Genomic DNA, 25,776 nt, shown 5'->3' with positions numbered 1-25,776 from the left:
TTACTGCATTGCAGTCAGAAAGGATGCTTGGAATGATTTCAACTTTTTTGAATTTACCAATGCTAGATTTATGGTGCAGGATGTGATCTATCCTGGAGAAGGTTCTTTATGCACTTGAGAAAACGGTAAAATTCATTGTTTTAGAGTGAAATGTCCTATAGATATAAATTAGGTTTAACTGGTCCATTGTATCATTTAAAATTTGTGTTTCCTTGCTAATTTTCTGTTTAGTTGATCTATCCATAGGTGTGAGTGGGTATTAAAGTCTCCCAATATTATTGTGTTATTGTTAACTTCCCCTTTTATACTTGTTAGCATTTGCCTTACATATTGCAGTGCTTCTATGTTGGGTGCATATATATTTACAATTGTTATATCTTCATCTTGGATTGATCCTTTGATCATTATGTAGTGTCCTTCTTTGTGTCTTTTCATGGCCTTAAAGTCTATTTTATCTGATTTGAGTATTGCTACTCCTGCTTTCTTTTGGTCTCCATTTGTGTGAAATATGCTTTTCTAGCCCTTCACTTTCAGTCTGTATGTGTCCTTTGTTTGAGATGGGTTTCTTGTAGACAGCATATACAGGGGTCTTGTTTTTGTATCCATTCAGCCAGTCTCTGTCTTTTGATTGGGGCATTCAACCCATTTACATTTAAGGTAGTGATAAGTATGATCCGTGGCCATTTACTTTGTTGTTTTGGGTTCAAGTTTATAAACCTTTTCTGTGTTTCCTGTCTATAGAATATCCTTTAGAATTTGTTGAAGAGCTGGTTTAGTGGTGCTGAATTCTCTGAGCTTTTGCTTGTCTGTAAAGCTCTTGATTTCTCCTTCATATCTGAATGAGATCCTTGCTGGGTACAGTAATCTGGGTTGTAGGTTTTTCTCTTTCATCGCTTTAAGTGAGAGAGGCATTTCCTAGGTAGGTTGATAAGAAGTCTAGGGGTCCCCAAGGAGAGAGGGGTCTGGAATTCTCAAGGAGGAAGAAAGGACAAACTTTTTTTTTTTCCTTCTCTACATTCCTTAGGATTATATAACAACAATGTATTATGCCTGAGGACAGTCTCTGGATTAAACCTTCTGGCTAATTCTGTAAATTATGGGAGTAGACCTGCTCTTTACAAGGATTATATAAAAACAATGTATTCTGCCTGAGGACAGTCTCTGGATTAAACCTTCTGGCTAATTCTGTTATCTTAAAATGTAAATTATGGGAGTAGGTCTGGTGAGGTCTTTACACCCTCCAGACATTCTTTGGATTCATTGGAGAGTATATAAACTCATTGCTAATACTAACAAGTGGGTACTCTTTCTGCCCCCTTCTGATGCCTATGTCAGAAGCTTTCTCTATCTCCTTTATACTTTAATAAAACTTTATTACACAAAAGCTCTGAGCGATCAAGCCTCGTCTCTGGCCCCGGACTGAATTCTTCTCCTCCGGGGGCCAAGAATCCCAGCGTCACAATTCAACAACAACCTTTCATAAGTATGTCCTGCCACTCCCTTCTGGCCTGAAGAGTTTCTGTTGAAAGATCAGCTGTTATCCTTATGGGATCCCCTTGTGTGTTATTTGTTGTTTTTCCTTTGCTGCTGTTAATATTTGTTCTTTGTGTCTGATCTTCATTAATTTGATTAATGTGTGTCTTGGGCTGTTTCGTCTTGGGTTTATCCTGTTTGGGACTCTGTGGGTTTCTTGGACTTGGGTGACTACTTCCTTCTCCATTTTAGGGATGTTTTCAACTCTCATCTCCTCAAGTATTTTTTTCATGGCCTTTCTTTTTGTCTTCTTCCTCTGAGACTCCTTTGATTTAAATGTTGGGGTGTTTAACATTGTACCAGAGGTGTCTGAGATTGTCCTAATTCTTTTTCTCTTTTCCCCTCTGCTTCATTTATTTCCACCATTCTATCTTCCACCTCACTTATCCTACTTCTGCCTCGGTTATTCTACTGTTGGTTCCCTCCAGAGTGCTTTTGATCTCATTTATTGCATTACTCATTACTGATTGACTCTTTTTTATTTCTTCTAGGTCCTTGTTAAACTTTTCTTGTATCTCATCATGTTTGGTCTCCAGACTATTTATCTGTAACTCCATCTTCTTTTCAAGATTTTGGATCATTTTTACTATCATTATTCTGAATTCTTTTTTGGGTAGACTCCCTATTTCCTATTCTTTGGTTTGGTTTGGTAGGGTTTTATCATGTTCCTTTACCTGCTGAATATTTCTATGCCTTTTCATCTTGTTTAGATTGCTGTGTTTGGAGTGGCATTTCTGTATGCTGGAAGTTTGTAGTTCCTCTTTATTGTGGAGGTTCCTCCCTGTGGGTGGGTTTGGACAAGTGACTTGTCAAGGTTTCCTGGTTAGGGAAGCTTGGGTCGGTGTTCTGGTGGGTGGAGCTGGATTTCTTCTCTCTGGAGTGCAATGAAGTTTCCAGTAGTGAGTTTTGAGGTGTCTATGGGTTTGGTGTGACTTTGGGCAGCCTGTATATTGAAGCTCAGGGCTATATTCCTGCATTGCTGGAGAACTAGCTTGGTATGTCTTGCTCTGAAACTTGTTGGCTCTTGGGTGGAGCTTGGTTTCAGTGTAGGTATGGAGGCTTTCGGATGAGCTCTTGTTGATTAATGTTCCCTGGAGTCAGGAGTTTTCTGGTGTTCTTAGGTTTTGGATTTAAGCCTCCTGCCTCTGGCTTTCAGTCCTATTCTTACCATAGCCTCAACACTTCTCTATCCATACAGCACCAATGATAAAACATCTAGGTTAATGGTGAAAAGATTCTCCATAGTGGGGGACATCCTGAGAGGTTCACAGAGTTACATGGAAAAGAGAAGAGGGAAGAGGGAGATAAAGGTGACCAGGAGTAGAAGAGGGGGGGTCAAAAGGGGAGAGAGCAGCCTAGCCAGTAATCAATTCCCTATTTGCTCTCCACAGTCTGGAACACTCAGAGAGGTTCAAGGAGTTCCAAGAGAAGGGAAGAGGGAGGAAGGAGATAGAGGTGACCAGGAGGAGAGGAGGGGGAATCAAAAGGAGAGACACCAATTGAGCCTGTGATCAGCTCCCTAAGTGTTCTCCACAGCCTGAAATATCCAAAGAGATTCACAGAGGTAAGTAGAGAAGAGAAGTGGGAGGGAGGAGATAGAGGTGACCTGAGGGAGAAAAAGGAGAGTCAAAAGGGGAGAGAGCAATCAAGCCAGTAATCACACTCCTAAGTAAAAATGGGTACTGAAGATTGGATTCTTAAAGGTACAGAATTGATAACAAATACCAAAAAGCAAAGATTAAAAACCTAGAGTAGAGATTATACTCTCAAAAATACAATATTAAAAAAAAAAACAAAATTGCAAAAGTTATAAAAAAAAGTATATGAAATTTGCTTTAAAAGTAGGGTCTTTTCTTTTGCAAGGTATTAGTAGGTTTTAAAAATGAAAATTAAAGGAGTAATAAAGAACTTAAAACCTTTTTAATTAAAAAGGTGATAATAGTAATATATGTCTAGGAATTTCTCTGGAGAATTAAGGGCAGTGTGGAGTCAGTTCAGTTTCAAATAGTTCCTTGTTTCAGCTTATACTTCTTCTCAAGGTCTATAGGACCCTTCCAATTAGCCAATGCTAAGTACAGGGTTTTAATCTATTGCACATGTCACTTCCAAAGTGGTTCCCTCTTCATTGTTTATTTTGGTTTCCTCTGTTTACAAGTCTCTTCAGTATCTAACTTCCACCCTGACACAAGGGGGCGAAGGTGGTCATTTATTTAGGCTCACTTATTCAACTGTGCTGCGAGGAGGGAGGAACACTTCAAACAAATACCACTGGCATGTGTGGGGAGTGCTTACAGTGTCTGGGTCACACTGGGTTTGCCTCCACTCACGGCATGTGCTCTTTCCAGGTCTATACTGCTCAGGCTCCAGGTTGCTCTGCAGGGGAACCGTCTAAGGTGGGCCCTGGCTTGTGTGCACTTCCTAGGTCTAAGCCACTCAGGTTCAGGTTCTCGGTACTCCACAAAGGCACAGACTCAGTTGGGCCTGCATTTTGTGCCCTTCCCAGGTCTGAGCAGCTCAAGCGACCACGTGCTTGGTGAGCGTATGCTCCCCAGGTGGAGCAATGCATCTTATCACCTCTCCTGTCCCAGCCGCTCGGTTTCCTGGTGCGCAGTGGGAGAGCCATCTCAGGTATGCCCTGTGTCTCCTCTGGGGAAATGATCTCTGGCTACGACCCTCCTGGCAGATGTCAACCGTCCAGGACCCCAGGAATCTTGGTTAGCAACTAGAGCCTGCTCGCAGTTTGGTAGAGGATGCCATCTCTGGGGCCGAGTTTGTCCCTTGCCTTCGGGCTATGGCTGTCTCCGCCTCCGGTGGGGCATGGGCCAATCCACAGCTGGCTAGCTCTCCTCTGGTATTCACTCAGTCCTTTGTTCTGTGCGTTAGGTTAGAGCTTTTTGCGTAAAAGTTCTCTCTCTCTCTCTTTTCTTTCTCTGGCTATCCCACAGTTGGGCTTCCCTGGTGGCTCAGGGGTTAAAGCGTCTGCCTGCAATGTAGGAGACCCGGGTTTGATCCCTGGGTCAGGAAGATCCCCTGGAGAAGGAAATAGCAACCCACTCCAGTATTCTTGCCTGGAGAATCCCATGGATGGAGGAGCCTGGTAGACTACAGTCCACGGGGTTGCAAAGAGTCGGACACAACTGAGTGACTTCACTTCACTTCATCTCACAGTTAGCTCCCTCAGATTGCCCTCAGGGCATTCAGGCCCAGTCCTTACCCTAAGCAATGAAGCCTGAGCCTCCCTGTTCAGACCTACTTGCCGGTGGTGGACACAAGCGTCTTGGGCTACTTCTCCTCTGGGAGTTGCAGTTATGCATGTAATCTGTGGGTTTTATTAATTTTTTCCTCCTGGTATGTTGCCCTCTGAGATTCCAAAACTCCCCACAGACCACCAGTGAGAAGGTTTCCTGATGTTTGGAAACTTCTTTTATAACTCCCTCCCCAGGATGGGTCTCTGTCCCTAACTCTTTTGTCTCTCTTTTTATCTTTTATATTTTGTCCTATCTCCTTTCAAAAACAATGGGCTGCCTTTCTGGGTGCCTGGTGTCCTCTGCCAGCATTCAGAAGTTGTTTTGTGCTATTTCCTCAGCATTCAAATGATCTTTTGATGAATTTGTGGGGGGAGAAAGTGGGTCTCCCTGTCCTATTCCTCTGCCATCTTAGCACTGCCCCCATGTTGGCTGTTTTTAATCTTCATCTTTGTTTTTTAAACGTACAGCATTGTTCATTTTTTAAAAGAGAGTTTTATGGAGACCTAATTCACATACCATACAATCCATCCTTTTAAGTGTACAATCCAGTGTTGTTTTTTTTAGCATACCATTGTCTAATTAGAGTGTTTTCATCACCTCTACAAGAAACTTGGTACCGTTTAGTACTCATTCTCCATTTTGCCCTTCCCCTAGTCCACGTGAAAGTGAAAGTCACTCAGTCATGTCCAACTCTTTGCAATCCCATGGATTATACAGCCCATGGAATTCTCTAGGCCAGAATACTAGAGTGGGGAGCCTTTCTCTTCTCCAGGGGATGTTCCCAACCCAGAGATCAAACCCAGGTCTCCCTCATTGGAGGTGGATTCTTTACCAGCTGAGACACAGGGAAGGCCAAGAATACTAGAGTGGGTAGCCTTTCCCTTCTCCAGTGGATCTTTCTGACCCAGGAATAGAACCGGGGTCTCCTGCACTGCAGGTGGATGCTTTACAAACTGAGCTATCAAGGAAGCCCCCGTAGTCCATGGTAACCCTCAATCTACCTTCAGTCTGTATGAGTTTGCCTATTCCACTGACTTTATATAAATGAATCTGCACAATGTGGCCTTTACATTTGGTTTCTATCATTTAGCATGATGTTTTCAAGGTGAATCCATGCTGTCACACATATCAATACTTTCTTCCTTTAATGGCCAAATAATATTCCATTTTATGGATATACCACATTTATTCATCCATTTATCAGGTGATGAATATTTCAGCTGTTTCTACTTTTTAAATAACATTGCTATGAAAATTAAACTACAGGTGACTATTTTTGTTTATCATAGGTATTTATCTAGAAATGGAACTGCTGCATCACACAGAAACTTTATGGCTAGCTTTTCTGATAAACTGCTAAAATCTTTTCCAAATTAGCACCTCTGTAAAACCCTGCCAGCAATATGTGAGTAGTTCCAATTTACCAACACCTGTTACTGCCTTTTTTACTGTAGACATTTTTGTGAGTGTGAGGTGATAAATCATTTCAGGTTTGACACACATCTCCCTAAGAGTTAATGATGCTGAATTTTTTTCATATGCTTATTTGAACAATGTGACATATTTTTTGCAGAAATGTGTATTCAAAACCCTTTATGGGTTATTCTTAGTTTTATTATTAAGTTGTAAGGGCTCTTAATATTTTTTCCTTTTTTTAAAATTGAAGTATGGTTGATTTACAATGATTCAGGTGTTCAGCAAAGTGATTCAGCTATATGTATGTGTGTGTATATATATATATATTCTTTTCAGATTCTTTTCCATTATAGGTTATAAGATATTGAATACATTTTCCCTGTGTTCTTTTATTGATACAAACCCCTTATCAGATATGATCTGCAAACGTTTTTTCCATTCTAAGTGTTATATTTTCACTTTCATGAAGCTGTCCTTTGAAGCCCAGATATTTTTAATTTTGAAGAAGTTCAATATATCTATTTTTCTTTTGTTACTTGTATTTTTAATATCAAATCTAAGAAACCACTGCCTGATCTAAGCATCATGAAAAAACTACTCCTATTTTTTCCTAAGTTTTTATAATTTTACCTCCTAAATTTAGGCATATTACACACAATTTAAATTTTGTGTATGATATAAGGAAGGGGTTCAACTTGATTCTTTTGTATGTGACTATCTAGTTGTCCCAGTACTCTTTGTTGAAAAGATTATCTTTTGCCCACTGACTTTTCTTGCAGCTTTGTCAAAAATCAACTGACCACAAAGGGAACAGTTTATTTATGGACTTTTAATTTTATTTCATTGATCCTTATGAAACAGCACACTGACTTGAATAGTACAGCTTTAGAATAAGTTTTGCAATTGGAAAATATAAATTCTCTAACTTTGATCTTTTTAGAGACTGTTTTGGATACTCCTTACATGTTAGATGAATTTTACAATGAGCTTGCCAGTTTCTGCAAAAATGGCAGCTAAGATTCTGATAGGTATTCTGTTGAACCTATAGCTCAGTTTGGAGGAGTACTACCATCTTAACAACATGAAGAAAAGGGAACCCTCTTTTATTGCTGGTGGGAATGTAAATTGATACAGCCACCATGTAAGACAGTACGGAGATTCCTTAAAAAACCAGGAATGAAACCACCTTATGACCCACTATTATATGCCCCTAGGCATATACCCTGAGGAAACCAAAAGTTTATAAAAAACACATGTATCCCAATGTTCATTGCAGCACTATTTGCAATAGCTAGAACAAGGAAACAACCTAGATGTCCACCAACAGATGAATGGATAAAGAAGCTGTGGTACATATATACAATGGAATAGTACTCAACCATAAAGAGGATTGCATTTGAGTCAGTTCCAATGAGGCAGATGAACCAAGAGCCTATCATAGAGTGAAGTTAAGTCAGAAAGAAAAATACAAATAATGTATATAAAGAAAGTGAAAGTCACTCAGTCGTGTCTGACTCTTTGCGACCTTGTGGAATATACAGTCCGTGGAATTCTCCAGGCCAGAATACTAGAGTGGGTAGCCTTTCCCTTCTCCAGGGGATCTTCAAAACCCAAGGATCAAACAGATCTCCTGTACTGCAGGCAGATTCTTTACCAGCTGAGCCACAATCGAAGCCCAGGAATATTGGAGTGGGTAGCCTATCCCTTCTCCAGCAGATCTTTTAAACATTGTATGGTGAAAAGTCGCTCAGTCATGTCTGACTCTTTGCGACCCCATGGACTGTAGCCTACCAGGCTCTTCCATCCATGGGATTTTCCAGGCAAGAATACTGGAGTGGGTTGCCATTTCCTTCTCCAGGAGATCTTCCCAACCCAGGGACTGAACCCAGCTCTCCTGCATTGTACGCTTTACCGCTTTACCGTCTGAGCCACCAGGGAAGTCTTAAATATTGTATACTGACACATATATGGAATCTAGACAGATGGTACTGATGAATTTATTTTCAGGGCAGCAACAGAGAAACAGACATAAAGAACAGACCTATGGACATCAGGGGAGGGGAGGAGGAAGAGGGTCAGATGTATGGAAACAGTAATGACAGCTTATGGTGAATGGTGTTGGATTCTTGATCTCCAAATAATAAGATTTAGCTTTGGGACCAGGCTTGAACACTCAAGAGCTTTTCTGTAGCAGACTTTTATTAAAGTATGAAAAGGGACAGAGAAAGCTTCTGACACAGACATCAGAAGGGGGATGGAGAGTGTCCTTGCTAGTCTAAGGGAGTTATATACTTTTTAATTGGTTATTACAATAAATCAAAAGAATGTCTCAAGGTTGTAAAGATCTTACTAGACCCACTCACATACTATACATTTTAAGATAACAGAATTAGTCAGAAGGTTTTCAGGAAGAAGAAACTGTCCTCAATCAGGATACATTGTTGCTATAAAATCCTTAGTACAGAGTTTAAACTGAGTTGTTTGTTGTGTAATCATCAGTTCCTGGCTTAAAGAAAACAACATTTTATGTGACTAAGACTAAGGAACTAGAGGAAAAAAAAAAAAAGATGTTTGTCCTTTTCTCCTCCTTGAGAATTCCAGACCCTTCTTTCCTTCTTGGGGACCCTGGACTTCTTATCAACCTGCTTAGGAATTGACTCTCTCAGTAACATGGAGATTTACAATACAATATGTAAAATCAATAGCCAATGGGAATTTGCAGTATGACTCAAGGAACTCAAACAAGGGCTCTGTGACAATCTAGAAGGGCGGAATGGGGAGGGAGTTTCAGGAGGGAGGAGACATGGGTGTACCTATGACTGATTCTTGTTGATGTATGACAGAAAACCACAAATTCTGTAAAGCAATTAACCTTCAATTAAAAAAAATAATAAAGTGGCATAAAAAAAGAAAAAAAAAGAAATGCACAACATGTTTAAAATAAACGTGCTAAAGAGAAGAGAGCAAATAGCATTTCAGAGAGAGTTGTGGGAGGAAGAAAGGGAAAAGTCATCTCTGTTTCTCAGCAGCCATGTTTTAGCTTCAAGGTATTAGGGAACATTAGAAAACTCAGCAGTGGCCACAGGACTGGAAAAGGTCAGTTTTCATTCCAATCCCAAAGAAAGGCAATGCCAAAGAATGCTCAAACTACTGAACAATTGCACTCATCTCACATGCTAGTAAAGTAATGCTCAAAATTCTCCAAGCCAGGCTTCAGCAATACGTGAACCGTCAACTTCCTGATGTTCAAGTTGGTTTTAAAAAAGGCAGAGGAACCAGAGATCAAATTGCCAACATCCGCTGGATCATGAAAAAAGCAAGAGAGTTCCAGAAAAACACTTATTTCTGCTTTATTGACTATGCCAAAGCCTTTGACTGTGTGGATCACAATAAACTGTGGAAAATTCTGAAAGAGATGGGAATACCAGACCACCTGACCTGCCTCTTGAGAAATGTGTATCCAGGTCAGGAAGCAGCAGTTAGAACTGGACATGGAACAACAGACTGGTTCCAAATAGGAAAAGGACTACATCAAGGCTGTATATTGTCACCCTGTTTATTTAACTTCTATGCAGAGTACATCATGAGAAACACTGAGCTGGATGAAGCACAAGCTGGAATCAAGATTGCTGGGACAAATCTCAATAACGTCAGATACGCAGATGACACCACCCTTATGGCAGAAAGTGAAGAGGAACTAAAAAGCCTCTTGAAAGTGAAAGAGGAGAGTGAAAAAGTTGGCTTAAAGCTCAACATTCAGAAAACGAAGATCATGGCATCTGGTCCCATCACTTCATGGGAAATAGATGGGGAAACAGTGGAAACAGCGTCTGACTTTATTTTTTGGGGCTCCAAAATCACAGCAGATGGTGACTGCAGCCATGAAATTAAAAGACACTTACTCCTTGGAAGAAAAGTTATGACCAACCTAGATAGCATATTGAAAAGCAGAGACATTACTTTGCCGACTAAGGTCCGTCTAGTCAAGGCTATGGTTTTTCCAGTGGTCATGTATGGATGTGAGAGTTGGACTGTGAAGAAAGCTGAACACTGAAGAATTGATGCTTTTGAACTGTGGTGTTGGAGAAGACTCTTGAGAGTTCATTCTACAGATCAGTCCTGAGTCTTCTTTGGAAAACTAAAGCTAAAGCTGAAACTCCAGTACTTTGGCCACCTCATGCGAAGAGTTGACTCATTGGAAAAGACTCTGACGCTGGGAGGGATTGGGGGCAGGAGGAGAAGGGGACGACCGAGGATGAGATGGCTGGATGGCATCACTGACTCGATGGTCGATGTACGTGAGTCTGGGTGAACTCCGAGGGTTGGTGATGGACAAGGAGGCCTGGCGTGCTGCAATTCATGGGGTCACAGAAAGAGTCGGACATGACTGAGCGACTGAACTGAACTGAACTGATAGGCTTTTTGGTAAATGGCATTGCACTTAAATATTCCCTCAAACAGTTGTATTTCTTTAACCATTAGCAGTATGTTCTATAATTAAAACATCATAAAAGATCCTGGATTAAAAGGCAGTGAAGGATAGTCAGGTGTCAGCCACTTAGTTCCTCATGTTTGGAGCAGCATATATCACTGATGGTACCCCCTCATCCTCTATAATAGCCCACTTTACTTTATCTCTGAATACCACTGGGTGAATCAAATCTATCCCTTCTTTGCTACTTTCTCTTTAAAGATAAATAAATAAGGCACAGGTAGCACTCTATTTTTTAATGGTTTCCTCTTTTAGAAACTTATACAAAACCTTCCAACTTGGGAACATATTTAGGTTTCTATTTCAGATACTTTCATGTTTCTACAGTCAACAAATTCTTCAGTGGCACTGATCTGTGTACAGTGATTTATAATCCTCTTTGGCTACTCAGGTCTTTGTCACACATATCAATAGGACTGACTGTTACTCTTTTGTACTGTCAATGTTACCACTTTTTTTTTTCTTTCCCCTCAAAATCATTCAGGTCACTTACTTCCTGCTCCACTTAAAGACAAATGTTTGCTATTTCTTTAAGAAACTTGTTCATTTCAGTTCAGTTGCTCAGTCGTGTCCGACTCTTTGCGACCCCATGAATCGCAGCACCCCAGGCCTCCCTGTCCATCACCAACTCCCTGGAGTTCACTCAAACTCACGTCCATCAACCATCGAGTCAGTGATGCCATCCAGTCATCTCATCCTCGGTCTTCCCCTTCTCCTCCTGCCCCCAATCTCTCCCAGCATCAGAGTCTTTTCCGATGAGTCAATTCTTCGTATGAGGTGGCCAAAGTACTGGAGTTTCAGCTTTAGTATCATTCCTTCCAAAGAACACCCAGGACTGATTTCCTTTAGAAACTTGTGGTTGCATGCAAATACACAGACCATTTTTCTCTTACAGAAAACCGAAACTGTCAAATATTGCACAAACTTTTAAATTGATCCATAAATAGGAATCTCAAAGGTAACATTTTCAGCTTACTTTCTTTAAAAATATCTCCAAAGAGTTGGACACGACTGAGCAACTGAGCAACATACACACATGTGTATACACACACACACACCAATTTACATTCTCACCAACTGTTTGCAACAAATCAAGGAGTATTATGCAAGAAGAATGGTAGATGTTCAGTAAGAACTGTGAGCTTGACAGCAGTTTATCTTTCCTTAATTTTATCCCCTCACCTCAGTTCCATGCTAGCCTTTTACAGTATCAAACTATACTACAAAGCTACAGTAATCAAGACAGTATGGTAGTAGCACAAAGGCACACTGATAATGGAATAGGACAGAAAACCCAGAAATAAACCCACATGCCTGTGTTCAATTAATCTATGTCAAAAGAGGCAAGAATATACAATGGAGAAAAGATAGTCTCTTCCATAAGTGATTCTGGGAAACTGGATATCTACATGTAAAAGAAATCAGAATATTTTCTAATACCATATACAAAAGTAAACACAAGATGAATTGAAGACCTAAATATAAGGCTGGATACTATAAAACTCCTAGAGAAAAACACAAGCAGAACACTCTTTAACATAAATCACAGCAAAATTTTTTTCAGACCCATCTCCTAGAGTAATAGGGGCTTCCCAGGTGACAGTGGTAAAGAATCCACCTGCCAGTGTAGGAGATCCAACAGATGTGAGTTCAGTCTCTGGGTTGGGAAGATCTTCTGGAGTAGGAAGTATCAACCCAATGCAGTATTCTTGCCTGGAAAATTTCATGAACAGAGGAGCCTGGTGGGTTACAGTCCATGGGGGTCACAAAAAGCTGGACAGGACTGAGCAACTGAGCTCACACACCAAGAGTAATGGAAGCAAAAGCAAAAATAAATGATGGAACCTAATCAAACTTAAAAGATTCTGTAGAGCAAAGGAAATTGTAAAACTTATGGAATAGGAGAAAATATTTGCAAATAACATGACTGACAAGGGATTAATTTCCAAATTATATAAACAGCTCATATAGCAAACTAACAAAACAAAACAAAACCCCCAAAACAATCCAATCAGAAATGGACAATAAACTTAAACAGGCATTTCTCCAAAGAAGACATCCAGATGGCCAATAGTCACATGACAAAATGCTCATCATTGCTAATTATCAGAAAAATGAACATCAAAACTACAATGAGGTATCACTTCACATTAGTCAGAATGGCCATCAGCAAAGTCTACAAATAACAAATGTTGGAGAAGGTTTTAATAAAAAGGAACTCTACTATGCTGTTGGTAGGAATGTGAATTGGTATGTGTGTGTGTGCTCAGTTATGCTCAGTAGTGTCTGACTCTTTGCAACACTATGGACTGTAGCCCACCAGGCTCCTCTGTCCATGGGATTCTCCAGACAAGAATACTGGAGTGGGTTGCCATTTCCTCCTCCAGAGGATCTTCCCAACCCAGAGATCAAACCTATATCTCTTGAGTTGGCAGGCAGATTCTTTACCACTGGAAGAAAACAATGGCTACTATGGAAAACAGTATGGAGGCCTGGGTTCCTTAAAAAACTAAACACAGAATTACCATATAACCCAGCAATCTCACTTTTTGGCATTTATCTGGAAAAGATGAAAACTCTAATATGAAAAGATACATGCATCTCAATGTTCAAGCACCACTATTTACAAAAGCCAAGACAGGAAAGCAAACAAAGTGTCTGATGACAGATGGAGGAAGAAGATGTGATACATACATACAATGGAATATTACTCAGCCATAAAAAGGATGAAATCATGTCATTTGCAACAACACAGATACTGCACAGATCTAGAGATTATCATACTAAGTGAAATAAACCAGGAAGACACATCATATTGCTCATATGGGGAATCTAAAAAAAATGATACAAATTAACTCACATACAAAATAGAAAGACTCACACATACATACAAAACAAACTTATGGTTACCAAAAGGAAAAAAGGAGGAGACAGAATATAGGAATTTGGGACCAACGTATACATACTATTATATATAAAATAGATAAACAACAAAGACCTACTGTATGGCACAGGAAACTATAATGTCTTGTATACAATGGAAATCTACAATGGAAAATAATCTGAAAAATAATACATGTAAGAATGACTGAATCACTTTACTGTATACCTGAAACACTATAAATCAACTATACTTCAATAAAAAAAATCTGCCCATGAACCTTTAAAAAAACTAAAAAACAAAACACACAAAAATCCCCAGCAGAGGGAAGTAAATTAATAAAGATTAGAGGGGAACTTTATGAAATGGAGTATAGGAAAACAATAGAAAAAAATCAATAAAATAAAAAATTGGAAAAAAAAATGGCTCTAGGAAAGACAAAAAAAAAAAAAAACCCACTGAAAAGACTTAGCTAGATAACCAAACAACAGAAAGAGACTCAAGTTACTATGTTAAGGACTTTAAAAGAAGCACGTCACTATCACTCTTAGAGGAATAACAGTAATTATAAAGGTATACTATGAATAATTATATAGCAATGAGTTAGATCACTTGAATGGAATAGGAAAATTCCTAGAGAGACAAAAACTTCTAAGACTGACTCAAGAAATAGGAAGTCTGAATAGATATATAACAAGTAAACATATCGAATCATTAATCAAAAAATCCCATAAGATAAGCCCGGGCTCAGGTAAGCTCAGGCTTTGCTAGTAAATCTACCAAGTGCTTAAGAATAAAAAATTATTACACGTATTTCATCAACTGTTTAAAACCAGACAAAGACATGACAGGAAAAGAAAACTACGGCTGAATATCTCTGATGATTTATAAATGCAAAAATCCTCAACAAAAATACTAGCAAACCAAATCCAGCAAAATATAAGGATTATACAGAAACTGACAGCACTCTGTAACAAAAGTGCAATTGATTCCCCGGGGATGCAAGATGAATTCAACATATGAAAAATCAATGTAATAGGCTGTATTAACAGGATAAAGGACAAAAACGACATGATCATCTCAACAAACCTAAGAAAAGAAGTTTACAGAAATCCAGCATCCTTTCATAGTAAAATATTTAGCAAATTAGGAAGAGACAGGAATTTCCCCAACTTGATAAATGCTATTTACGAAAACCTCACAGCTAACATCATACAGAATGCTTTTTCTTTTAAGAACATGAAGAAGATAATAACATTCTGACATTTTTATTCAATGCTATAGAGAGGTTTTATTCAGGGCAATTTAGGCAATAAAAAACATTCAGATTAGAAAAAATAACTAAAAGTACCTACCTGCATAGCACGTGATCGTGTATCTAAAAAAATCCAAGGAATCAACTAATAAATAACCAGATCTAATGAGCGAGTTCAGAAAAGGTACAGGACACAAGATAAACTTTTAAAAAATTATATTTCTATACACTGTACTAAGTCCCTTCAGTCCTGTCTGATCCTTTGTGATCCTATGGACTGTAGCCCACCAGGCTCCTCTGTGCATGGGGATTTTCCAGCAAGAACACTGGAGTGGGTGGCCATGCCCTCCTCCAGGGGATCTTCCTGACCCAGGGATGGAACCTGCATCTCTTGCATCTCCTTCATTGGAGGGAGGTTCTTTACCATTTGTGCCCCCTGGGAAGCTCCTTTCTATACCCTAGTAATCAACAATTCTAAAATAAAATTTAGATGACAGTTACATTTACAAGAGTACCAATAAAATATTAAAAAAATAGAAAATATAAAATTATCGCTAATAATTGTAAAACTTCTCAGAGAAATTAAAGATCTAAATAAATGAAAATATATCTCATGCTTATGGGTCTGAGGATTTGATTAAAATGATCTACAAACTCAACCTATTGCAGCATAATCCCAGCTGCTACTTCTACATAGATGAAAAAAGTGATCCTAAAATTCACACGAAAACATAAGGAATCCAGAACAGACAAAATGATTTTGAAAATAACAATTTTTCTTTAGCTGATGAAAATTTTCTGAACTAAAACAATGTACAATGCTGAACATGCTAGAAACCTCCCCATCCCACCGCCTGCCCCCTAAATTGTACACTTTAACAGGGTGAACTTTTTGGAATGTGAATTCTGTCTCAGCAATGCTATTTTTATGAAAACCTGTAGGATTCATGTCAGGTGAAACATATTGATGGTGTAGAGATTAGTTTATTTTCCTCTTCTTTCTTTCACACTGAGAGATATTGGCATATTTATGATTTATTTAGAATGACTGCTTCAGAATTATTTTCTAGAATATAATATCCAATATCTGAGTTCAGAATAATTACAGTAGAAATGACTGTTTCTAAGAATTTTCCAATTTGCTCATAATAAGCAACATTTACCAGATGTGATCAATACTGGTCTTGCAAATGTTCTTCAATGGAACAGTGATTTTAAAGATCTTTAAGAAAATTACAAGAGGTCTTCTTTTGCAAGTGTTCAAAAATGTGTACTGTTGTGAACTTCATCAACAGAAGGTCAGACTTGTTGGATTAAGACCAGATGTCAAGGTTTTTCACTCTCGGTTAAAAATCAAGGAAGCAATGTCAAGAACTGTCCCTATTCTTCTCTGCCAATTAGTCTTTGTAAGATCAGTTCATCTGGACTCTTAAATTATGGATTACTGATTTTCAAAACACTAGGCTAACAAGCTTCCAAGGATAAGTATGAAATAAATATTTCACAAATGCAGAGCTGTAGGCCTAGATCACTAATTTCAGATTCCATTTCCCTACTTTCTCCTCTGAATTCTTACAGTCAGTTCAGTTCAGTCGCTTAGTCGTGTCCGACTCATTGCGACCCCATGAATCGCAGCACGCCAGGCTTCTCTGTCCGTCACCATCTCCCGGAGTTCACTCAGACTCACGTCCATCGAGTCCGTGATGCCATTCAGCCATCTCATCCTCAGTCGTCCCCTTCTCCTCCTGCCCCCAATCCCTCCCAGTGTCAGAGTCTTTTCCAATGAGTCAACTCTTCGCATGAGGTGGCCAAAGTACTGGAGTTTCAGCTTTAGCATCATTCCTTCCAAAGAAATCCCAGGGTTGATCTCCTTCAGAATAGACTGGTTGGATCTCCTTGCAGTCCAAGGGACTCTCAAGAGTCTTCTCCAACACCACAGTTCAAAAGCATCAATTCTTCAGTGTTCAGCTTTCTTCACAGTCCAACTCTCACATCCATACATGACCACTGGGAACACCATAGCCTCGACTAGACGGACCTTAGTCGGCAAAGTAATGTCTCTGCTTTTGAATATGCTATCTAGGTTGGTCACAACTTTTCTACCAAGGAGTGAAATTTGTATGGATGTGAGAGTTGGACTGTGAAGAAGGCTGAGTGCAGAAGAATTGATGCTTTTGAACTGTGGTATTGGAGAAGACTCTTGAGAGTCCCTTGGACTGCAAGGAGATCCAACCAGTCCATTCTGAAGGAGATCAACCCTGGGATTTCTTTGGAAGGAATGATGCTAAAGCTGAAACTCCAGTACTTTGGCCACCTCATGCGAAGAGTTGACTCATTGGAAAAGACTCTGACGCTGGGAGGGATTGGGGGCAGGAGGAGAAGGGGACGACTGAGGATGAGATGGCTGGATGGCATCACGGACTCGATGGACGTGAGTCTGAGTGAACTCCGGGAGTTGGTGACGGACAGGGAGGCCTGGCGTGCTGCGATTCATGGGGTCGCAAAGAGTTGGACACGACTGAGCGACTGAACTGAACTGAACTGAACTGTTTCCACTGTTTCTTCATCTATTTCCCATGAAGTGATGGGACCAGATGCCATGATCTTCGTTTTCTGAATGTTGAGCTTTAAGCCAACTTTTTCACTCTCTTCTTTCACTTTCATCAAGAGGCTTTTTAGTTCCTCTTCACTTTCTGCCATAAGGGTGGTATCATCTGCATATCTGACATTATTGAGATTTCTCCTGGAAATCTTGATTCCAGCTTGTGTTTCTTCCAGCCCAGCGTTTCTCATGATGTACTCTGCATAGAAGTTAAATAAGCAGGGTGACAGTATACAGCCTTGACGTACACCTTTTCCTATTTGGAACCAGTCTGTTGTTCCATGTCCAGTTCTAACTGCTGCTTCCTGACCTGCATACAGATTTCTCAAGAGGCAGGTCAGGTGGTCTGGTATTCCCATCTCTTTCAGAATTTTCCACAGTTTATTGTGATCCACAGAGTTAAAGGCTTTGGCATAGTCAATAAAGCAGAAATAGATGTTTTTCTGGAACTCTCTTGCTTTTTCCATGATCCAGCGGATGTTGGCAATTTGATCTCTGGTTCCTCTGCCTTTTCTAAAACCAGCTTGAACATCAGGGAGTTCATGGTTCACGTATTGCTGAAGCCTGGCTTGGAGAATTTTGAGCATTACTTTACTAGCGTGTGAGATGAGTGCAATTGTGCGGTAGTTTGAGCATTCTTTGGCATTGCCTTTCTTTGGGATTGGAATGAAAACTGACCTTTTGCAGTCCTGTGGTCACTGCTGAGTTTTCCAAATTTGCTGGCATATTGAGTGCAGCACTTTCACAACATCATCTTTCAGGATTTGAAATAGCTCAACTGGAATTCCATCATCTCCACTAGCTTTGTTCATAGCGATGCTTTCTAAGGCCCACTTGACTTCACTTTCTAGGATGTCTGGCTCTAGATGAGTGATCACACCATCGTGATTATTTGGGTCGTGAAGCTCTTTTTTGTACAGTTCTTCTGTGTATTCTTGCCACCTCTTCTTAATATCTTCTGCTTCTGTTAGGTCCATACCATTTCTGTCCTTTATCAAGCCCATCTTTGCATTAAATGTTCCCTTGGTATCTCTAATTTTCTTGAAGAGATCTCTAGTCTTTCCCATTCTGTTCTTTCCCTCTATGTTTTTGCATTGATCGCTGAGGAAGGCTTTCTTATCTCTTCTTGCTATTCTTTGGAACTCTGCATTCAGATGCTTATATCTTTCCTTTTCTACTTTGCTTTTCGCCTCTCTTCTTTTCACAGCTATTTGTAAGGCCTCCCGAGACACCCATTTTGCTTCTTTGCATTTCTTTTCCATGGGGATGGTCTTGATCCCTGTCTCCTGTACAATGTCACGAACCTCATTGCATAGTTCATCAGGCACTCTTATCTATCAGATATAGGCCCTTAAATCTATTTCTCATTTCCACTGTATAATCATAAGGGATTTTATTTAGGTCATACCTGAATGGTCTAGCGGTTTTCCCTACTTTCTTCAATTTAAGTCTGAATTTGGTAATAAGGAGTTCATGATGTGAGCCACAGTCAGCTCCTGGACTTCTTACATTAAGTAGAAACAATGAAGAAGAAAAAGAAAGCCTAAGGCTATTTGAAAAACCAGTTACCACATGCCAAAGGATTCTTTTAAGGTCTTCTGTATTTTGGAGACCATACTAAAGAAAGGAAAGTGTTCTGCATAGTGAAGTTTATAGTAGAAATAAACAATCAGGAACTAGGTATTTACTTTAGCTCTTAATTTTCAGAAAAGATGGTACTGACCTTGAGATAATCCACTAGAAACCCTTACCCTTCTCATCGACACCTGGCAACAGGGTCAGTATATCTGGAGACAAGTCAGCTCATTTGACATAACACTGTCTATCAGGAATACCATCTTTATCGGCTAAGCTTAGTACTATGGTCTGGCTTAGACTGTAAAGTGTCTGTCTACAATGCGGGAGACCTGGGTTCGATCCCTGGGTCGGGAAGATTCCCTGGAGAAGGAAATGGCAATCCACTCCAGTACTATTAACTGGAAAATCCCATGGACAGAGAAGCCTGGTAGGCTACAGTCCATGGGGTCGCAAAGAGTCAGACACGATTGAGTGACTTCACATACATGGTCCCTACCATTAGGAATGAACACCAAAAAGCAATGCCAACTGAAAAAAAGACTCCCTTGTGTTAACACGGATGGGAGACATATAAACAAAGGCACATATCTGAAGGCATAACTCAGAGGATGCTTGTGATAAGGATGGGAGTTTTGTGAGAACTTATGTGTTATCAATCATAAAACTGGAAAGCTATTCAGCTGTCACTTATTGAACATTTCCAAGTTGGTGACACATTGTTAAGATTTACCTGGGATTTGTTACTAAGATGTGAGATTCTAAAGTCCATACAATTAATCATAATTCTATTTGCCTCCCCAAAGTAAAAATGAATTTCATTCAGTAAAGAGCTCTATTAGAAAAACAAAAGGAGAATTTTCTTTGATTGCTTCTTCCAAACAACTATCAATATTGTATATAATATTCTGTGATTCTACAAATATGTATTAACTTCCTGCTATGTGCATGGAATACAGTTTTTAAAACACCATATAATGTGGCTGAATGGAAAAATGCATAGGGTGAGAAGTCAGGGCAGGGGTCTTACACTGTTATCATTTCCAGTATTTTGAATTAGTTTGACTTCATGAGGAGGATCTCGTTACAAATAGGTTCATTACCAACTATCAAATTCTCTGAATGAAAAGAGAAATGATCATGTATCTGTACCATGATGATTTTACACATAAATATTAATAATCTTGTACTCACTCAGATCATTATACAATACAGTCATTTTTCAGTTCATTTGTTCAGCTGTGTACGACTCTTCATGATCCCATGGACTGCAGCACACCAGGCCTCCCTGTCCATCACCAACTCTCAGAGTTTAATCAAACTCATGTCCATTGAGTCAGTGATGTCACCCAACCATCTCATCCTCTGTTGTCCCCTTCTCCTCCCACCTTCAATCTTTCCCAGCATCAGGGTCTTTTCAAATGAGTCAGCTCATCACATCAGGTGGACAAAGTATTAGAGTTTGAGCTTCAACATCAGTCCTTCCAATGAATATTAAGGACTGATTTCCTTTAGGTTGGACTGGTTGGGTCTCCTTGCAGTCCAAGGGACTCTCAAGTCATTTTCAGTTAACTCTTAAAACACAGCTATGGGTCTTCTAATAGCATGTTATAGGGGACACTAAAAATAAATCAATAGGGTTATAACTAATTATCTCGTAGAATAATTACTGAATATAAATTAGATGGCTGACAATGTTTATGTTACCATTTTAGCTTTTTTCCATCCCAATCTGTAATATATGCTAGGTGAAAAATTAGAAGCTCAAATTCAGGCCTAAAATTATGGTAAGTACTTTGTGTTGAAGCACAGAACAAAAATACCACATCTGTCCTTAAAAACCCTTTGTAGCTTGAAAAACACACCATGTGCATAGTAAAAGGAGTCAGCTTTTATCTGACAGACTTGTTTTAAGAAGTCTGACCTCTGGTTGCCTTTACATTACTGCAACTTAACTTTTCATGTAGAAAGTGTCCAGCATACTTTTTTTTTTTTCCCAAGCAAATTTCCTTGTCAAAACTACTAACGGACATTTGATCAAAGGTCAGTTCTTTCACATTTTTGTTTGATAAAGAAATTTCTATTTCATCTTCAGCGATCAGGCCAGTTTGAGAAAGTGTTACCTGACAGAGAAATCACTGATGCATTTCTTTCTGGCCCTCTTTAACTTTTTTCTGCCTCCTACCTTTTTCCTTCTTTAAATTTTCTGGGTATTTAAATACGTTTTCACTTTTTAATGAGATACTTAAAATAGCTGTGGAAGGAATCTGAGCTTTGTTTGTTAACTGAGGTCCAACTGCTGGTAGATAACACCTAGTAACTTAGAGAATAACTTTTTTTATCAGCAGTATTTCATGCTTAACTCAGAACTTGTATATTGATATGCCTAGAAATGGCAAGTAGTTACCGAGGGCCAAATAAGGACTTTTTCCCCTAACCAGTATTATTTTTTGGTTTAAAATGAGTTTAATTTTTTTAAATTAAATTTTAGCTGATTTACAATGCTGTGTTAGTTTTGGGTATATAGCAAAGTGATTCAGTTATACACACATACTTATATATATATATAAAATATATATACGCACACACATATACACATTCTTTTCTAGAATATTTTCCAATATCAGTTATTACAAAATATTGAGTATACGTTCTCTGCGCTATACTGTAGGTCCTTGTTGATTATCTGTTTTATATTCAGTAGTGTGTATGTTAATCCCAAACTCATAATTTATCCCTCCCACTCCCTTAACCTTTGATAACCATAAGTTTTCTGTGTCTGTGAGTCTATTTCTGCTTTATATATAAGTTTATTTGTATCATTCTTTTTTAAGATTTCACATATAAACGGTGGTATGATATCTGTCTGGCTTACTTCACTTGGTATGATGATCTCTAGGTCCATCCATGTTGCTGCAAACAGCATTATTTCATTCTGTTTTTGCCGTCTATGGGGTTGCACAGAGTGAGACACGACTGAAGCGACTTAGCAGCAGTAGCAGCATGGCTGAGTAACATCCCATTGTGTGTATATATATGGACCATATTTTCTTTTGTCATCTGGTAAATCACTGCAGACGGTGATTGCAGCCATGAAATTAAAAGACGCTTACTCCTTGGAAGAAAAGTTATGACCAACCTAGATAGCATATTCAAAAGCAGAGACATTACTTTGCCGACTAAGGTCCATCTAGTCAAGGCTATGGTGTTCCCTGTGGTCATGTATGGATGTGAGAGTTAGACTGTGAAGAAGGCTGAGTGCAGAAGAATTGATGCTTTTGAACTGTGGTATTGGAGAAGACTCTTGAGAGTCCCTTGGACTGCGAGGAGATCCAACCAGTCCATTCTGAAGGAGATCAGCCCTGGGATTTCTTTGGAAGGAATGATGCTAAAGCTGAAACTCCAGTACTTTGGCCACCTCATGCGAAGAGTTGACGCATTGGAAAAGACTCTGATGCTGGGAGGGATTGGGGGCAGGAGGAGAAGGGGACGACCGAGGATGAGATGGCTGGATGGCAACACGGACTCGATGGACGTGAGTCTGAGTGAACTCCGGGAGATGGTGATGGACAGAGAAGCCTGGCGTGCTGCGATTCATGGGGTCGCAAAGAGTTGGACACGACTGAGCGACTGAACTGAACTGAACTGAATGGATATTTAGGTTACTTCCATGTCTACATATACCCCAATGTTCACTACAGCACTATTTACAATATCTCATTATTCCTTTGTTTTTATTACCGAGAAGAATAAGGAAAAGAGAAACTAAGAAATTCTTAAATTAGTTTATATAAATATACTGTTAATATTCTGTAATCAGTTTTTCACACCAAAAACCCAGGTTGAATTTAAACATTTATTATATTTTCAGTTACAGATGAGAAGGTTAACTTGAAATGCTACAAGATGGGCAAAGATTCACTTGAATCTTCAACAAGACTGCTTCAGCTAGTTATAAATGGTGTAGACACTTGAAAACTTCAGTAAGTTTTTTTAAGAAACAGAATTCCTGATTATAAACACAAAAATTTCATCTGACAAAGAAGAAATTGTCAAGTGAAAATTTGGTGATCTAAATAACACTGTACCTGTTGAATACTTCACTATTTAATAAAAAGAAAAGTGACCACTGGAAGAAAGAGACTTTGAAAGGAAACAGACTGGGTTTGAACCAGTCCTAGCACTTTCTAGGTATTTGAGCTGGCATCACTTAGTGATTTGAGAACCAACTTGCTGATCTATAAAATGGGATAATGACAGTTCCTTACTTAGGTGCACTTAATAGATGCTGCTATTTCTCCCTTCCTTTTTTATATATGGTAAGTATATATATATTTATATATATACTTATCAGTAGTATAAGTAGATAAATATATATTTATCAGTAGTAGATATATGTAATAACCAAAACACTAATAGTGTTGTGGGAAACCCAAGTAAAATTTTTTTTTCACCACCCATTAAGGGGAAGATTAGTGAGGTAAACTAGCCTGCCTAGAGTCCCAGAGCTAAGAAGTGAGTCAAGCTTTTGTGTTCAGACCTTCTCTCTCCCCAAGAGCTCTTTTCTAGATTTTTCTCAATAGAAACTAGGAGCAGAAAGACTTTTAGAATTCCTGTGTATTAAGGAATCTGAAATCCTCCTCCAAAAAATAGTTCTGTCTACTTACTCCACCTCTATTGTTAAAGTTTTATCAATTTAGTTAGTACTTCGCAAAATAAGCTGTCACTAGTTCTGTCCAATCCTATTCATTTAGAAAATCTGATTTGTGTTAACCAAGGAGAAAGTTTACTTTCCTTTAGGTAGAGTGCAATGTCCTTATATTCTGTCCCCAGGATTTTAAAACCCTCTGCTTACTGTCTAAATGTACCACCAATTGTTTTTAAAAACATATCTAAGGGGTCCTCTCTCAGTGGGAACATCCAGGGAGAATTCTTGACCCATGTGGTGAGTCTCAAGGCAATGTATTAAACAGAGGCAATAGACCCATGGCCCAAAGAACTGTTGGGGTCAAACCCTTACTTGTATCTTTCAAAGCTCAGGAATATAGGAGTGGCCATTTCTCCTTAAGAGTATCCAGCTTTTTCCTCCCCCAATTTTTCCTTTATCCTTTCTCTGGTGTTTTATCATGTAGATTTATATGGCATTCTTTCCTATGTAGATTAGAGTTTCTCCTTAGGACTGAGGAATCTGGAGAAAGCTACCTACAGTTCTGGTTTCTCTTCTACAAGCTGAGAAAGCAGGGAAAGTTGAGAAAGAGACTCCCCCTGTGCTGTGACACACATCAGCTTTAGTTTTGTGGACCAGAAAAGGAAAAAAAAATGTTGAGGATGTGAGTTGCTAGGACAAGAGAAACCCCAAGTGATCAGCAGTTAATAAGGTCACAGGTAGAGAGAAGAGGGAAATCCACCTCCTCTTGGATGTTCAGGGTGAAATTAATCAAGATACTGAAATAATAGGGTCAGTAGATGCTGATAGTTAATGGTCAATGGTCCTACCAGGCTACTCATCTTTCTTTTGTTGGATGTCCCTGCCTCAGGTGAGCTGAGGCTCATTGTGAGTCTACGTTTTTCAAAGCAGAATGTCGTTTTCCCCGCTGCACAGCTTCCCTACAGTCAACATCTCCTGGAGGCTTAAGAACAGCATATTGGTTTGTGGAACTCAGTTACGGTTTACTTTTCTAGTCCCTTTTGTTGTTGGGAGTTAGGACAAGAAGAACGTATTTGAGGCAAAGTGGTCATTGTAATTGCCTGGGACATCTGGATGTGGGTCCCTAAGTAAGGCCACATCAAAGGCAGGCATTCACTGGATTCTGTGCTGTTTTCTTTCAGATGCTGATGATCTTTCTTACTTTTAAAGGGGCAGAAGAGGGTGGCTGCACCCAGAGCTGCTTGCAGGCTTCCTAGTCATGGGGCTCAGTAACCTTGTGCCAGATCAGCAACAATCTGAAAAGGAATACTTTCTGGAACCCCATATCCTCCAGCCCACAAACATATGCAAGTGAAAACCAAGCACCATTTTATGAAAAAAATTACTGGTTGTGAATATTAGGAGTAACAGCGGCATTACTGACCAGTTCCTACCCATGTGCTGTATTTGGTTATCCAATAGATTTGGTAAATATTCTAGTGAGTTTTTTTTTTTCAATCACCGTTTTTGAGGTAGAATCCAGATACTGACAAATCACCCATTGGAAGTGTAGAATTCATTGTTGTTGCTGTTTTAGCATATTCACAGAGCTTACCAACAGTCACCATAATCAATTTTAGAATATTTTCAACACCACACATGAAAACCTGTATCCACGAGTAGTCAGTTTCCTTTTTTCCTTAATCCAAAGCCCTATGTAATTTTAAATATACTTTCTGTCACTATATAATGGGATTCCTTTCACTCCTGCTTTTTAAACCAGTGGGAAAAAATCTACACATCCCAGTGCTGAGAACTACGGACAGCCTTAGGACCAGGGACAAGCAGAGAAGTCATCACTAAAGAGAGTCCTAATGGAGTAAGAGCTGAGCATCTAAGAAAGACCTGGATTCAAGTCCTAGTTCTGCATGGGTTGGGGCTTCCCTGGTGCTTCAGATGGTAAAGAATTTGCCTGCAGTGCAGGAGACCTGGGGTTCAATTCCTGGTTCAGGGAAGATCCCCTGGAGAAGGGAATGGCAACCCACTCCAGTATTCTTGCCTGAAGAATCCCATGGACAGAGGAGCCTGATGGGCTACAGTCCATGGGATTGTAAAGAGTCAGACACCACTGATCGACTAACACACAC

This window comes from Capricornis sumatraensis, chromosome 10 (assembly GCF_032405125.1).
Source record: "Capricornis sumatraensis isolate serow.1 chromosome 10, serow.2, whole genome shotgun sequence".
NCBI lineage: Eukaryota > Metazoa > Chordata > Mammalia > Artiodactyla > Bovidae > Capricornis > Capricornis sumatraensis.
Note: the sequence above shows the minus strand (reverse complement) of the source record.